The sequence below is a fragment of the Copadichromis virginalis genome, linkage group LG2, assembly GCF_057382275.1.
Source record: "Copadichromis virginalis isolate Kocher_CV1m ecotype Utaka linkage group LG2, C_Virginalis_male_GT1.1, whole genome shotgun sequence".
Lineage (NCBI taxonomy): Eukaryota > Metazoa > Chordata > Actinopteri > Cichliformes > Cichlidae > Copadichromis > Copadichromis virginalis.
Window position 1 is genome coordinate 36,827,598 of NC_140619.1, and position 18,612 is coordinate 36,846,209.

Below are 18,612 nucleotides of genomic sequence, written 5' to 3' on the forward strand. Positions count from 1 at the left end.
CAAAAGCACAGGCTTTTGAAAAATGCTGCTACAGAGCACAATGAAGTTTGTTGTTTAATGCATTCTGTGGCTTAACAGTGGCCACTTGAAAGCCGTGGTGAACTGCACTCTCATGTGCCTTATAGATTTGTTTACTACTCAATGCAGCAATTTTTATAATAAAGTTGGTTGTTGAAAAAGAAATTAAGTTCCATTCTTGGGTGCTGTTAGAAATATCACTTCTTACATACCTTACCAGAGTCCAACTGAATAACTCCAGACCCACATTAACCCTCCAGTATGCAGAGGTGCAACAAACTGGACTATGGAATAGTACATATTGTGTAGTGTTAGTATCACTTTAGTTAGATTGGTTTACAAACATTATTTTTTTAAAAGTAGCCATTTCTTGGACATTTGTGTTTTCCGTTCAGTGCTCCTCTGTTTGAGCAGCTTTCCAGTTGCCTCTTCTCCAGTACAGGAGCCAGCCTTAGCAACCAGATATTCAGACATCCTTGTATGGTGCTCGGACTGGTCCCACAGCCTTTCTACCAGATAGTGATACACAGCCACCAGGTCAGCCACCATCCGGGCAAGCACCACTGCTGAATGGACCGTGGATCCGTCATGACTTTACTGGGTTTTGACACCAGTGTTGCACCACCTCTCCCCTGCAGCTGAGCTACAAACCAAACCGCAGCACGTACCAGGTACCGGGAGCCATCCTGCCCTGCCTACCCCCACCCCTGTGAGTGGGAAATCAGCTACAAACAACAGGCTGGAGAACCAGATACCACCAGGTGATCTGTTCATTGGCATCTTCAACCAGAGTGAAAGGGCAACCCAGAAGGTAACAAATAAATGGCCAGGCACTTTCTTTTAATCGCATCGTTTTTATCGTACTGTACCTGGCCCCAGATTTTGGTTTGTTTTGATTTGAATCTTAAAGAAAAAAAAGTACAAATAAATATATTTACAGTAACCAGTGTTGGGGGGGAAAAAACATATTTTAATAGCAGTTTTTAATTTGTACTTTGTACTGACTGTTGTTTTCCCCAGTGGTTTATTATTTCAGCTGCAGCTAATTAATGTTAATTCTTTAACCACTAATTTAAACCTTTGTCTGTTGGTTAATGTGCTCTCTACAGACACCTGATTTTGTTCTTTCTATGACCACCAGTGAACTTTGTTTTTAACTTCAGCAGAGTTGTAATTTTCCTCTAGAGAAATTATCTAAGAAAACATGTACACAAATAAATAAGAGTTACAGCCATTAAATCTTTATTTTTTAACCTTACCAACCTCATAGCTCTAAATCAGGACTACGTAGGTAGTAGCTTGTGGAATAACTCATGTAACTGCTGATCATTCCAGTGTGCCAGAAAAATCAGCATCAATTTGTATCAAATGTTTTTATGATGCTCGCCTAATTTCTGATTTTAAAGGTTGTGAAAACAGAATATTTCTTGTGAGACTATGTTTACTCATGCAGGAATATCGTGCAGGGATGTCTTGCGGAGAAGCATAACAACAACATATTTATACTTCTGCTATATATCTACAGTTTGTCTACCAAAGCAGTCTATGTTTAGTCATTCATTCAGCTAAGAGAGAAGCAGCCTCTTCATCTATTATCTAATGAGAGTAAATTATTTAAGCAGGATCCTGTCTACCTGAAAGTCACTTTAAGGCCTTGGGTTACTCATGCTATAAACCAAAGAATCTGTTAATATAGATCAAATTTCTAACTACAACTAAAAACTGTAGCATTTCAGTATTCTTGTGTAAGAATCTTTCACCGCTGAAAGGGGTTTAGAGTCGTCAGTCAACTGAAATTTTGAGTTGTGGTTATTTATGACTAACTTCAAATGATGAAAGCCAGGCAGTGAAATTTCATAAGGGGTTCAAACATTTTTGCATTTGAGAATTTTATACCCAGCTTTTAAAGATCGAGGATAGTATTTATATGAATCAAACAACACTTCATAGATATGTGTTTGATTATAAAATCAGAACACAAAATCACTGTTCATGCGGAGCCATGGTAAACAAACTGCACTGAGGTCTGACACTGGTGGGGCAAATAGGCCTCATGGTTGAATGAATGAAAAGCATTAGTAGCAGCACTTCACTGTAAATAGACATGATGCTGAGTGGTTTTTGATGGAACGGTGGTGGTATTTTGATATCGCTCAAAAACTCAGCCACGACTTCTCCAAGCAATTACTATGCTGTCATTTTTGAAAATGGGGTGTCAAATTCTGATCACTAAGAAGAGCGCAATTACACCCAGACCTGACCGGAATAACAATTGTTAACATATGGTTTGACCAGTGCCTTATGCATGTCACAACATAGCCACAAAGAATTTGTCCAGACGACCAAAAACTCCCTACAGTGTTCAATTTTGTTACTACACAACAAAAGGAGGGTGAGAGAAATACAAACACTGCCAACAGAACAAAAGAATCAGTATAAATGTTCATATTTAAGAATTCATCTAAACTTTAAGCTGCCCTGTTAAACACCTTTTTGTGAGATAAGACTTTCCTCTCTCACCAGAGAGGGTAAAGAGTAGGTGGGGCATTCTGAGTATGTTGGTGATCGGAAGGTCATTCCGAGCACACAGGCTTAGGATATGTGATCCATTGCTGATTACCTTTTTCCACACCACGAGGCTCCACCACACATACATTTCTAGCATTAAGCACTTGAAGGAGCTGCCTTCACTAATCAGCAAAGCTTCAGTCAGGACTGGGGCATGCACTTGCAGATGTGACGTAGATGTGACAGGAAGGCAACGTTTTGAAATTGACTGACTTACTCCTTTAGGAAGGATGTCCTGATGGCCAGTCCAACTGCATGGTTCCTTGTTTAGTGTCTGCCTGTCCCTTATAGAAAAATATACAACCATGCAGTGGTTCACAAAATGATGCTTCTTCAGTGCATCTTACTGAGGGGAGCTTTACAGATATTGTACCATGCCTGTACCCTGGGTATCAGGGCTGTTCTTCTCTCAGGTGTTACTGTCGAAACTATGACCTCCGGTAGTAACCTGTGCCTTTGGCTTTGTTCTCCACCTTTTGCTGCCCAAGAAAGCATTCATCAATGTTTTGTTTCCATACGTACTTCAGTACAGACATTGTAACATTCCCCTGATGCATTTCTCATCTAAATCTCATAACTCAACATAACAGTTTGTACTTCCGTCACTCATAACCGTAGATCCCTTATTTAAATACTGTCCAGCACTGCATTCGTACTTTCTGACAAATCACTTCAACTTGATTTAAGGCCAGTCACACATCGTCAATTGTAGTAGTGAAATTGTTCTCAGAATAAGTTTCGTTGAAACAATAGAAACAAATGCACTCTTGTATCACAGGTCATGGCACTGCGAACTACACAAAAGCATGGACTATACACAAGTTACATGTAGTGTGTGTGCAGCAGGCAGGAATGGAGGACCCAGTATGCAGACTGCAGGAGGCAAAAGGTAAACTCAAAACTCAGAAAACTAACTAAACTGTAAATACTCATGGATCCTAACAGGCAGGACACATAGTGGAGAACGAGGGAGAATGCAACACTGGATGGAAGACAACAAAAGGCTTAAATACACAAGGAATGACGAGTGAACACGAAACACACGTGGAACACAACTGTGGCTAATTGCACACAACGAGACAGAGGATGCAAAGCTGAACATCTCACATGAGACGAGGTTACCTTCAAAGTAAGAGAGGCAAAACAGAACATGGGCCACACAGACAGGAGACTACCAAAGTAGAATAGGAAGTAACAGGAACACACACACCGGGAAAGAACAGACATGGAAACGAGACACAAGAACACAGGAAAGGCACATCGCAAAACTAACAAAACTACACATCAGAAACACTAAATATAACTACATACATTACAATACTAAAATGCAAAGGGGAAACCTGAGAAAACACTAATATGAAACAGTGAATTTTTGCTACAGTAAGATCGAGTCAGATGATTTGAAGATATTCAACCTCTGCGTAGACGACCAAAGGGATATGACCAATTCACTTGCAATTTGCAGTTACTGATGCATTGATACAAAAGAAAGCATTTCCCTGAAGACAGACTTTCATCATATTCAAGCCACCGAAAAAGAATGAGTGATGATAAATGAGAATGAGGGCCCGTACCATTACTTGATCTTTCCCCATGACCATTTTGTATAGTAATAAATGTAACTTTCTACTGGATAACTGTTTTATTTCATGTTTAATGACAGTGTAAGCATCTTCTATTGCTGAGTTGAGTGGAAGCTGGAGAACACTGTTTATTGTTCCAGTGGTTGCTCAAATTGTTCATCCTTTTGATTATTGTCAAACTGTGGTTTGTTGTGCTTCTCCCCCAGTTGGGCTAAGACAATGCTACAAGCTTCTCAAGTTGTGAGGATGTAAACACTTCACTTGTTGACATGAGCCGAGCCATGTGGGATGTAAGTTCAGCTTACAGCTTTTGTCTTTTCTGCCAGTTCCACCACTTAATAGCATTTCATTTGAAAAAGCACTTTGATTCTTGAGTTGGTCTTACCGTTGCATACATTCTACTAAATTTTTAAGAAATAAAATAAAAACACTTAAAGTTTAAAAAAAAATGCAAAAGCATTAAGGACTATTTGCAACAATTTTCTCGCCCCTTTAGTGTTATAGCCATCACTGAAACTTGGTTCAATGTCGATAAAGGAATAGATTTTTGTTTGAATGGATATGATTTAAAATACATGAATAGATTAAATAAGGCGGGCGGCGGGGTTGCTATATATGTTCATAACTCTATAAAATATAATGTTGTAACAACTATGTCTATGGCTATTGATGGAATTTTGGAATGTTTGACTATTGAGATTATGAATGAAAAAAAGAGAAATGTTATAATAAGTTGCATATATCGGACACCCAGTTCAAGTATTGACACTTTTAATGAATGGATAGAAAAAACGTTGCTTCGGTGAACCAAAAATTACTATTTATCTGTGGTGATTTTAACATTGATTTGCTAAATCCAACAAGGTTAAAAGCCATTGATGACTTTACTGACACAATGTACAGCTTATCACTATATCCAACAATAACAAAGCCAAGCAGAATAACTTCACATAGCGCCACTATTATTGACAACATTTTTACTAATGTCATGGATTTCCAAATTAATAGTGGTCTGCTTGTCTGTGATATAACTGACCACTTACCAGTTTTTACTTTGTGTGACTGTGATTTAAAAAAAATAGATACCAAGATCATGATAGCAAAGCGAACAATAAATGAAGAAGCAATTCATGCCTTCAATTTCGATTTAGCACAACAAGATTGGAGTTCGGTGTATGAAGAGTCAGATGTGGACAAGGCTTATGATAATTTTCTAGATATTTTTACTATGTGGTACAATAAACATTGTCCTGTAAACGAACACATGACAAAGAAAAAAAAAGATAAAAAAGTCCTTGGCTCACAAAAGGAATTATTAATGCTTGCAAAAAGAAAAACAATCTGTATAAACAGTTCATCAAAGTAAAAACAAAAGAAGTGGAACAAAGATATAAAGCATATAGAAATAAATTGACTGATATTATAAGAACGAGCAAACAACTTTATTATAGAAGAAGATTATATGAAAATAAAAACAATATAAAAGGAACTTGGGATGTGTTAAATAACTTAATTAAACAAGGATCTTCTGGAACATCATATCCTGAATATTTTACTGATGCAAATGGTGAAAATCACAACATGAGTAATATTGTCGATGGGTTCAATAAATTCTTCATAAATGTTGGCCCTGAACTAGCAGCGGACATCCCGTGTCATAAAATTGAAAATATCAGTAATATAAAATCAAATCCCTTTTCACTGTTCCTCTCAGCTACAAATGAGCAAGAAGTAATAAATATCACATTAAAATGTAAAAGTAAGTCTTCAATGGATTATCATGACATAAATATGTCTGTAGTTAAACAGGTTATTCTGAATATTGTTAGTCCCTTAACATATATCTGTAATTTATCATTTCAGTCCGGTTGTTTTCCAAAAAAAATGAAAATTGCGAAAGTAATACCACTATATAAAAGTAATGACAAACACAGTTTTACCAATTATAGGCCTATTTCTCTACTGCCTCAATTCTCAAAAATTCTAGAAAAACTTTTTAATTCAAGATTAGAAAAATTCCTTGAAAAACATCAAATAATAAATGTTGGTCAGTATGGTTTCAGAACCCAAAGAACCACTTCAATGGCGATAATTGAGGCAGTAGAAGAAATTACTGATACACTGGATAAAAATAAATATGCAGTTGGTATTTTTGTTGACCTCAAAAAGGCCTTCGACACAATCAATCACTCAATTTTACTGGATAAATTGGAAAGATATGGTATTCGAGGGAAAGCTGGTAACTGATTAAAAAGTTACCTAACAGGTCGGGAACAATATGTTAGCATAGGGCATTACCATTCAGAGAAACTTGGTATTACATGTGGTGTTCCCCAAGGGTCAGTGTTGGGACCAAAACTTTTCAATGTATACATAAATGATATTTTTGATGTTTCTCAAGTACTTAAACTCATACTGTTCGCAGATGACACCAACATATTTTTCAGTAGCGATGATTATACTGATCTTGTAATGACTGTAAACAGGGAGCTAAAATTAATAAAAAAAATGGATGGACATAAATAAATTATCATTAAATATAAATAAAACTAAAGCAATGTTTTTTGGTAATTTAAAATATAATATAGAATTATCAATTATCATTGAAGGTGTACCAATTGATAATGTGAGTGAAAACAAATTTTTGGGAGTTATAATTGATAACAAAATTTCATGGAAACCCCACGTCAGACACATAAAAACCAAAATTTCCAGAAGCCTCGCAGTTTTGAACAAAGTGAAACAATTCCTTGATAAAGATGCACTTCGTACTCTGTACTGTACCCTGGTTCTTCCATATCTTACATATTGTGTGGAAGTGTGGGGAAATACATATAAAAATACAACTAATCCATTAGTCACAGTACAGAAACGAGCACTGCGTATTATTCACAAGGCTGGTTATCTAGATCATACTCACAAATTCTTTCTTCAGGCAAAGTTACTTAAATTCCAGGATCTGGTTAATTACAATACATCCATAATTTTGTATAAAGCTTTTACTAAACTTTTACCGGCAAATTTACAAACTAGATTTGAAATTCGAGAAAAGGTTTATAATGTGAGAGGCTTTGGAGAATTCAAATTACCCAGAACTCGAACAACCCGTAAAGGTTTTTGTGTGTCTGTATGTGGTGTGAGAATCTGGAACAGTCTGAGTTTACAATTGAAACAATGCAAAAATATTCATAGATTTAAATTTCTCTACAAACAGTTGGTCTGGTCACAGTATACTCAATGATGGGTTTTAGTGTGCTCTGTAATGTCTGTCCTCTTACCATTGCTGGTATGGATTCCAAAATAAAAAATAAAAAATAAAGTGTGCGTATGTATGTACATATATGTACTTGTGTGTGTAGATATATATGTATGTATATGTATGTGTGTCTGTTACTTGTAGTTATTACTGCCTGTTACCTGTGGTAATGCAATTTATAATTTATATATTCTGTATTCAGTTATGAAGGCTCTAATTGTTGGTTGCGAGCTGCCGCTTAGATGCTTGTATGTGCCCGGGGCTGTTGATGGGTCTGTATGCAATGATGGGCGTAGCTGCGGGAAGTTTATTGTTTTTTTTTTTTGTTGATGAGTGAGTATAGGGGTGGGATTTAATAAGTTTTCTTCGTCCCACTCCTTTTTCAGGCAAGTTTTGTTTTTTGTTTTGTGTATTTTATGTTCAATATAGGTATTTGTTGTGCCTGAAAATGAATAAATAAATGAATGAAAATGAATGAAAGCCTTCAGGATACAAATTTATCTTACAAACCACATACTGGAGAGAAATAATGTCGGTGCCAGCTCATCCATTTATTCAAAATCTTGACCTTTAGTCAAACTGGAACAGTACAACTTGTTGACAGTAACCATCCCAAACATGAATTTATGCTTCAGCCATGAAAGCTGAAATGACTTAAAAAGTAACTGGTTACATGATGCGAGTAGGCCGAGTAGCAGAATTAACCAGCATGTTTACGCCTCCTTGTTTCTTGGACACCTTGTGTTTTTGAGCGAAGGCTGATTGCCCTTCCAGGTGTCATAAAGACTGAATGGACTGGTGGCTTTGTGCAATGACATGGTAGCCATTTCATGGCACTCCCCAATGGTCAATGACTCTGCTGCATCATTGTTCCACACCATTGTGCAGCTCTTTATGATCGCAGCTGCCACCTGTCCTCTATACAGTGTTATCCAGAGTGGGAGTGGCATTTTTGTACTGGTGGAACTTGAACTGACAAGCTTTGACAAGCCATTTGAAACCACTCCCATAACACAAATCTTTGGGCTATTCTACTTTAAGCTCTTTTGGGATAAATAAAGTATATCTTATCTTAAAATGGACATACAGTAGGACTCTACTCATAGGTACTGTGGACTTGCTATATTTGGAAAATCTGTTATACAAGAGGTTTTACAGCAGAACATCGGCAGTATTATACTTCTTGAGTAGTGTCCCTCCAGCTTGGCCATTAGCTTGCTGTTAATTTCATGCAGCGCTCGACACCCTCCCTGTGTGCAAGCACATAGTGCCTGCATATTAACTGCTGAGTCAAATCAGACATTTACAGAAAAGGGCAAGACATTTGTATTAATGGCTAATTGACATCACATTAGTTTTATGCAGAATACAACACTCGGCCAGTCAATAATCGTTTATCTGAGCAGAAGCTCAGGACTAAAATATGAAGGGTTTGATTTTTTTATTCTCAAAAATTTGGAAATAGTAATGTGGTAAGTCTCCAGCATTACTGTTTGAGAGTGCTTTTGTGATTAGGATTTTTTTTTTTTTCTTGATTTCAGTGTAATGAGCAGCGTTGATCTAAACATTGGACTAATTTTCAAAACTTTATTATTTACTGAAATGCTGGATATATTTACTTTGAAATATATAATATATTTATTTTAAAAAACATGTTCTTACATTTTAAGAATCATTCTGGTGTTATCCAATTTGTAGTATCATGTCATGACATCTTATTTTTTTTGCAGTGTTTTCAATCAGATCTCTTTTTCAAAAAGTGGTAAGGCTGTCAGTGGTAGCAGTGAAATTGGCCTTCAATTGAAAGTAAATATAAACATATGTCTTAAGAAGTGGTTTACGTGAAACAAATACAATGCACTCACACAAACTATTGTCAACCTTTACTGGATCCATGTGAAATGTAGCTTCAGTTTCCTGTTCTTAGCTGACAGGAGTAGCAACCAGTGTGGTCTTCTGCTGCTGTATGCCTTTTGCATTAAGGTCCCACGTGTTGTGGGTTCCTTGATCGTAACGAATGGTTGATTGCGTTATTGTTTTCTTTCTATCAGGTTGAAGTATCCTGGGCGATCTTCTTTGACCTCTGACATCAACAAGCTATTTTCACTCACTGGGTGTGTTGTCTTTTTCAGACTGTTCTCTATAAACCGTAGAGGTGGCTGTGTGGAAAAATGTGAGTAGATCAGCAGCTTCTGAAATATTCAAATCAGTCTGTCTAGCCTCAACAACCTTGCCACATTCAATCACCTTAGAATCCCAAAAGTGTGTCACAGCAAATCAATACAAAGTCGTATTAAACCATATTTATGATGATTGTATCTTCCAGAATTACAATACTTCCATTAATTGGACATGAAGAGTCCCTGAAGGACTTCAGTTTTTAAAAAAACAAATCTTATCCTTTTAAACACACTGCTATTGTTTCTACACATGCTTCAGTGCTAAAGATATTTTTATTGTGTTGATGCAATTCTCACTTAAATCGCTCAACTCATCAAAACAGTTTGTACATTTGTCAGTCACATCTCTGGATATGTCCTTTAGCTGAATACTGTCTAGCATTGCGTTAGCGCTCTCAGTCAAATTACTTCCAACTTTTTTCTTTTTAAATATGTATGAAAGAGCAAATCCAGCAATACAATATCAGAGACTTACTTGCAAAAAGAAGAAATACATGCTTGCAATCTTCCTGTTCTTAGCTTACAGGTGTGACCCTGGGTAAGGTCTTATTCTCTTGCTGTAGCACTTCTGCTTCAAGGTTAAATGTGCTTTCAGAGATGCTCTTCTGCATACCTTGTTTGTAATGAGTGACTTGAAGTAGTCTGGCCATCAACAAGGTATTTGATGTCAGAAAGGTTTATATTCATTCTCCACAGAATCTTTTGCAATGTCTTTTACACAGGTGAGTCTGTCTTATGACAAATGCCTTTTGAAAGCTGCACTGAGAATGAATGATATTTCTGCTGTGAGAATGGTGCCAAAGCGATTGAGAAAAACTTATTTCTCTCATTTTTAAAATTATTATTATTGCTATTATTATTATCATCATTGTTATTAGTAGTAGTAGTAGTAGTATTGTCCTTTTCAAAGTATTTATTTCGCGACTCCAGCAAATGTCTGTGCCGGATACAAATTAAGGGTAAATCAGTGTATGTTGAACGGAACACTTGAAACAAATGAAAGTGAAGAATGTGACATCACATTTACAGGAGGATGAAGAAGTGAACATGTATGGGAAAATCAAAAGAAATGGGATCTTAATAAATAAATGTATGCAAAGTTTCACTTATTAATTAGGGGATAGCATACAAACATATATACATACTCATGCATATTATATGGCAAACCAGAAAACAACTGTAATTCTGATCAAATCAAGTCATTTTAGCCTTCTTTTCTTTTAAACAATATAAAAATACAACACATTAAAAATGAATTCATGGCAATGCCCACTTCAAAGTAACAGACGTTTCTCATCTGTGTGGAACTTCTCTGAAGAGTAGTTGCTTGCAATAGAATAATTTTAGTAAGACTATTCTTGAGTTTGGATTGAAATGTTTTAAGTTTTTTTTTAAAGTTTAAAATGATGCTCTGCTTTGGTACAGGTACTGTGAAATAAAACACGGGTGTTGTGTTAACCTTTGGGTCCACCTGTACATTCACTGTCAAAAAGTTCATTCACAATTTGGAAACATCCCTCAGTAGACACGAACTGGTGTTGCATTCATCAGTTTAACAGCAGCAAACAAGCAATTACAACTTAAGTTAGCCCAGACTCTTTTAGCTCCATCAACTACTGTTATCTTCTCTTTAATAAACTACTGAGCTCAAGCCCTGTTCAGCGTCAGAATTTCTTATATTATCAGGTTATTATGGAGTCAGATGTTGGATTGGGCTGAAGCACCACTGAGTTACTTGCAGCATTAACTTACACAGAGTTTGTGTTTGAGTTCAAAACTAGCCTTTTATCAACCACTGCATACAGAGAAAGCTGCTAAGGCCCTTGTTGTCTGTAACCTTTTGACTCTTAAATTTTAAGATTGGGTGGACTGATGAGGCTTTCTGGAGAGTGTTCCTACACAGTTTCAACCTCCAATTGAAAGTTGGGCTTTTATGTCCTCCTTTAGCAAGTTAGTTTCCTACTGTATCAAAATTGATAACCTGTTGTGGGAACACAACAAGGAAAGTGCTACCAGGAATGGGCCTCCTAGCCAGTGATGCACCAAACATCTCCATCTCCAGCCCACAATTTGACCAACAGCCCATTTAGCTGGGGCATTTCAAGGAGGACCCTTGTGGACCATACGAGTGACTCTGTTGGGGTTTTGCTAGGCATTTGCTGGCAACTTCCCTGGTCAAGCCAAAAGAGAACACTCACCAGTAGCTGTAGGGGTTCCTGTGAGTTATTTAAACTCTAACTCCGTTTCTCATCTTCAGTTTCCAGCTTAATTAAATTCAGGCCAGGTAACTTATTCCCTCCAGGCTTTGGTGGACTCAAGAGCTGAAGAGGGCTTTCTGGATAGGAATCCCTATTTACAGTTTCCATCTTAGAAGTCTTAGTCTTGCGACAACTGCCTAAAACCAACATTGCTCATTGGGTGGAACCTGCATAGCTCATGAAATCACCATAAGTACCTGCAGTTCTTTGTATTTTCCTCTCCTCGAATACCAATAGTGAAAATTCATAATCCTGTAATTGATTGGCCTGAAGGTTGAAATGCCAGCTGGAGTAATTATTGTCTGCCCACCTGTTTGCAACCGCCCACCCCCACCAAGACTGTGCCAGGAGAATATGAGTATGGGAGAGGTTAGTTTGAGGTCAGGAGAGGTTCAGTAACAATAAAGCCTAATTCTTACCACCCATCACCCCTGTGACCTCCCTGGGGCCCCACTGCCACCTTGCCATCTCTGTAAACTGTCATGTGCTGAATGGGGGCGGGGCTATGGAAAAATACGTCAAGGATTAAGTGGCTGTGGGTATCATTAGTCTCTCTTCCTCTCCTCTTGGTTCTGTGTTTTCTTTGGAAAGATAAGACTTTACAGCCCTGCAGCCTTTATAGACTTGGTTAAAGAACATTACAATAAAAAACAAGTATCCTATCGTCTGAAAGCAGATACTTCTATGGAGGAGTTTTCTATGCTCCTGTTGGCCATTTTGAATACGTTGTTATGCCTTTTGGATTAAATCATGCAGCAGGACTCCTAAAGCTGAAGCTGCCTGTAAAGAACTCAAGGCTCAGTTTACTACTATCCCAGTTCTGGGTCAGCCTGACTTGTGTGTTTATTGTTGAGATTGACACTTCAGACACCCAGGTGGAAGTGCCCAAAGTGGAAGCTGCATCCTTGTGCCTTCTTCTCATGTCATCTGTCTCCATCCAAGCAGAACGCTGGGAACTTGGAGCTTCTGGCTATTAAGCTGGCATCAGAAGAGTCTCTTTGTTGTCTCCTCAGTCTTCAGTTATTCACCAGGCAAATAGAGTAAAGTTGTTGTTGCCATCTGTGGGGGAGTAGAGCTGTCCCCCTTCCTCAAATATTTTTTCTGGTAGCCTGTTGGTCTGCACAATCTATGCCTACAGAAAAGCTTCACATAGAGCCCCTGCATGTGTTCCTCGCAGGTCAGGCATACTGTGACAGACATCGTTTAAGATCGCAGCCCTCATTTTATATCTCAGGTGTGGAAAACATTCTGTTAATCAATGCACCTCAGTCTATCATTGGAGTACAATCCTCAAAGCAATGGCCAGACTGAGCAGGATAACCAGGAATTAGAAGCAGCTTTCCACTGTGTCACTGTCTGTAATTCCACCTCCTGGAGTTCACTTCTCCCCTAGATGGAGTATGCCCAAAACACAATGTCTCAGCCACTGATCTAAACCCCTTATAGTGTTCTGTCAGGTATCAGCCACTTCTGTTCCCAAACATGATTTTGCAGTCCCCTCTAGTCCAGTATCATCTCCACCACTGCAGGAAGCTCTAGAAGGACAGTGAGGAGGCCTTACTGTGCAACACAAAAACAAATGGAAAGGACTGTCCATGCACCGTCACATGCTTCAGGTCAGAGACTTCCTCTAAAAACGTTCCACTAAAAACTGACTTTGAAAGCTCATTTACTAGTAGACTGATCTGACTAAAAGTCTTCATTTCCTTTCTCTTTAGGTAATCGCATTCAAATGCAGGACATCAGAGGTTGAGTAAAATCCAGAATTCTCATCTTTGATAAACGGCAATGAATATAAATAAGAGGCAAGCAAACGGCAAATAAATAAACCAAAAATATCCAAAAAACAGCCCGGCTTCATTAACGGTAAGGAGCTGCAGAGATCCCCTCATTTAGCCAAAGTTCACCTCAGCTGTGCATCCCATTGTCTTCAGTTTTGTCTTTGTCTTTGAGTGATGCCTTAAAGCATGTAACCTTACATATGAGGTAATATCCTCTTGAAAAATGTTGTTCCAAGCTCAAGTAACATAAGTGATGCTGAAACTGTTCTGGCAGTCACCTTACTAAAGCGAATATTCATTCAAATTCCTTTAAAGTCTATTTTATTTCACTTTTAGAAACACAACTGAATTATTTAGTCATTGAGAGTCATAAGATATTGCATGTTATGTGAGGGTATAGCAAGGTAAAACTCATCTAGCACTGGAATCCATGCTGCTTCAATAGTACTCCAGCAGTGCAAAATGACTACCTCTTTATATGCTTCATATCCTATGAGATTGGCATTAATGCAACCCAACTGCACTCTCACCCTCTCACTATTTGCTTGTGCCAGCAGGTGATTGTATTGCACTCATTATAACCTTTTTTTTTTTTCATTAACAGTCAGTTATAACAGTCTCACCTGCTGCTTTGATGCTCTTGCGTGGAAACGCAACACCACCATTTCCTTTTCCTCATTACTTTTGTACCGCTAGCATGTGCCTTTTGTTCAGGATTTAAAGGTGCAGTCACAGAAGCTTTATATTGCAGCTGTAATGATATGAAGATAGTTCAAGCTGAATCAATGCCCAGTTTAGATTTAAAATTAGCATTATTTTGCTTGCCTGCACTTACAGATTAAAAGATCCACAATGAACTTTATGGCACTGTTTACAAAGATCTATCACGATTGTAGGTTTAGCCTTTATAGTTGGGGACACGATGTGTGATTTTGCACTTGCAGGTTACTTTTTTTTTTTTAATTAACCTGCGTGCAGGCCTGGAACCCGTGACTTCTCTGCTTAAACTGTCAGTGAAGCAGCTACAATGTGAAACTTTTGCTTAATGTAAGCATGGAAACTATAGTATTTTATTGCTTCATCTGAATTAAAATCTGAATTAAAATCCAATCCAAAAAATAAATAAATAAATAAAAAAAAATAAAATAAAAAAATCCACTTTTCTTCACTCTTCTGCAATTTTTTTATTTGTCATGTCAAAATAATATAAGCTACCTATAGCAACCAAAACTCAGTGTCTGTGGCCTGTGTAATGAAATTTGCAGCATCTAAGCTGTGTTTTGATAACAGGTTAATTAACCTTTTGCTCATTCTGGCACATTTAACAAATCAAAATTAACACCATACTTTATTTTATTTTATTTTTTATTTTTTCTAAATGACATCAGAAACAGCAGTATGCGACATTACGTGATGGCAAAGCTTCAGTTCATCCTGTCATTTTTTTTTTTATTTTTTTTTAATAAATAGGACAGGGGGAATGAATGAGAGAAAGAGGGGGAGAGAAAGAAAGAAAACCAAAGGGGAGAAGAGACGGTGAGAAGGGGGGGGAAGAGAGAGAGAAAAAAAAGAACTCCTGGGTCACCTGTATGGAGAAAAAAACAAAAAAACAAACAAAAAAAAACAAACAGAGGAGACAGCAAACAACAAAGAGTAACATAATAATAGAGAAAAAAAAGCACCATCACAATAAACTAGCTAGTCATAGATATCAATATTTACTAAATAATAAACGATATTGTGCAGCACGCAAGATAGACAGCGCACAGTGTGCTTTGAGGCAGCAGCCAAGAAAGCTTTAGTCCGCGTCTGTGAATACCCATGTGTGCATACCTGTGTGGATCAGCATGCTTGCATTCCAAAGGTTTCTCCATGTAATGATCTGCTAGGGAGTGTGGGGGGGCCACAGCCCCGTCCTCCAGGGTGTGAAGCGGGTATGGAGGAGATCAAAACTCCAGACATCCAGAGGCCCCCAGAACACAAGAGACCATGGAAGACCAACAGAGGGGCAGCCGCGCCACTGTTCCAGTAAGAGCTGAGGAGAGTCCCAGATGAGGGCTCGCCCAGCAGCCGCGGAGCAGAAGTCAGGGGGAGTTGCAGTGACGCGCCCGTGAGCTCCGCCGGCCCCCAGCTGTGCCTGAGTGACCGAGCCCCAGGCCGAGAGGCCGGGGGCACCCCACCTCCAAAGGGGCCCGAGCGAGCCCCAGGCCCCAGGCCCCGACAAGCGGCCGCCAAGGAGTGAGCCGGTGTGTACCCGGACGCCCACCCCCAGACACAAAGAACCACCAACACACCGACACCTGAGGGAGTCCGCCACCGGCAGGGGAAGTGGTGGTGGGTGGAGATAGGCCTCCAAACCTTGGAGGGCCTGAGGTGTCCCCAGAGAGGTGGCGTCTGATACCCAACCTGACATATAGACACAGACATACAGGCACACACAGACACAAACATCCATTCCCACCCTCATGCTCTCATATGCACTTACTCCACACTCAACCAACGTGGAGACAGACATAAAGAGACGCTGTACACACAATCACACTCCCCAAGCGTACTCTACAAACCGGGTCTAGGTACCCTTGCCCCTGGAGGGGGGAATTGCACCCAGACCCAGGTGGTGTTACCCTTTTCCCTGCGGTGGGGAGAGGCAGACCACCCCGACTCCGCAGCAGCAGGGAGGCCCCACACCCCAGACCGCAGTCGGACGGCCAACTCCTCCTATTAACACCATACTTTAAATACATGAATGAGCATGTAACCCTCTGGGAATTTATCTGCACATTTCAAGTGAATATCTTGTGCATATTATGCTGCAATATGAAGCAGCAATGGCAAACTGTTCTTATGGGTAACTGATTAATGACACTGTCAACACTGATACTGTAGAATTGTATCAACTAGCAGTTTGTTATAAGCATTCAGTAGAGCCATGATGATATTATATCATCATGTCATTATATGAGTATGTAATGAGAAAAACAGGATTCAGATAAAGGCTTACATAAATTGTAATTAATTGATTGTAATTTGTGGGTACACAATGGGCACAAAACCAATCTGTGTGAGCCAGATTTTGGTTTGTAGGGGATCTAATTATTATTTCAATCAATGACATATAGATCAATTCATAAATTTTATGTAGTATGTTTTATTTTCCTAGATTGTTGTTTGATTTTGGTATCTTACAAAAGTGAAACTATTAACATTCAGCAGGGGCTGAACATATTATTTCCTCCACTGTATTAATATTGTCATAATAATTTCAACTTTGCAGTTTGTTCCATATGAACCCACAAGTTAGTTGGCTTTTTGTTGTCTCAATACATTGACATTCAACAGACATTCTCCCATCTATCGACTTGCACTTTTATTGTCCCTCGTCTTTGTAGGCTTTTGTGATTTTGTACAGGAGAAAACCCATTAGTCCACTGGTTTTTTTATCTTCTGTTTTTAAGATTAGTCGTGGATGTTTACATACCACAGACTTGGTTGATGTAGGTTTTAAAAGTCTTTAGAGTCTCTTTTTAAAGTCATAGTATAGGAGACTGTAAAAGCCTGACTTTCTTATAATGTTTTGCATCAAAAATGAGAACGGTCTCTTTCACGAAGTTCAGTAATTTTGGGGGGTTATTTTTTACATTTTTGTGGGCTTTTAGACTTTATTGAAATAGGATAGTGGAGTTACGATAAGAAAGCTTGGAGACAGAGCAAGGGAAGACTTGCAGTAAATGATGTTTGGGTGGATTCTAACCTGAGCCTCTCCAATAGCATCACAGCATATGGATCGCCTGCTCAACCTAAATAGCTACACCATCACCCAGGAATGGATTTCTTACTACACTAATAATTAATTCTTCAAGAACCTGATTAATATGTTCTAAAAAACAAAGAGTAGAAAATACAGCACATATTTTTAAAAAAGGTGCACAATGAATTTCCAACAGTGAAGTTGTTCTGCCCAGACCTCAGCGGGCCTTTTAGCTTGTTTAGATGACTGGTCCAGTGAAATGACCCAAATTAGGTCGTTAGAAGAATATCTTTTATGTGCCAAAGTGCCCCCAATGGAGATGCATGAGCTATTGTGCATGCACAGCTTTCAGTCTGGGCACAAGAAAGTTGTCCAATATTTCTTCTGGTCTATTAGATGTGCCAAAGGCTCAGACTGGGCTTAAACTCACTGCTCTGTAACAATTAAATGTGTACAACGAAATATTGCATAAAACTATAGACTGCTTTGATAAAACCCGACAGCCATATCATGCATATTATATTTATTTTGAAGGTTTTGCAGGATCAGTGGTCACAGCTGAACAAAAAAAGCATATTTGCTTTTTTTGTTCAAAGCAAATATGCCCCAAACTGCTGGGCCCAAGTTGTCCCACACAAGGATGACAGCAGAGTGAAAGCACAAAACATTTTTCATTTCTATTGTTTTCTTTTTCTTTTTCTAATTACATTTCTGAAAGTTAAATCCCAGTTGAAGCTTTATCTAGTCTGACTAAAAATTATTTTTCACTAAATTAATTGCTTTACTCAAAGCAGAGTTATGGGAATACTCGGAGGCCCTGTCTTTACACAGACTCTGTCAAGACATGAACAATAAATGATGGAATCCACAAATAGAAAGACTAAGAAACCATAACATGGAACTGAAGTACATAACTACTTTCATTAAATAACCACGTCACCATAACATGTCCACAGTTGCTGTAGCTGCATATGTTCTGTGAATTGTTTTAATTTGGAGTGTAATGAATGTGCCAATTACGTTTTCACTATGAAATTATGACTCTGTAATTTGAAGTTACTGGGAGAGTGTACTATATGGTTTACATGGGTTGGAACAGTAATAAGCCTCAAATGCTGACAGTGCATCAGCAGCAATGCACCATAGCCCTCAGAGAGCCATCAAGCAGAAAATGATAATTAATTAATCATGGAGTGTGAGGCAAACTCGGTTCTATTAGC

General features: G+C 38.4%; 1 long non-coding RNA gene across 1 annotated transcript in view; it reads left to right on the forward strand.

Annotated features, from left to right (window-relative positions):
* LOC146717953 (uncharacterized) overlaps positions 1-867 on the forward strand; it is a 53,767-nt gene extending 52,900 nt beyond the window's left edge. Inside the window, exon 3 of the long non-coding RNA XR_014921995.1 lies at positions 657-867. This is a non-coding gene — a long non-coding RNA (uncharacterized LOC146717953). The remainder of the gene's footprint in view (positions 1-656) is intronic.
* The last annotated feature ends 17,745 nt before the right edge of the window (positions 868-18,612 follow it).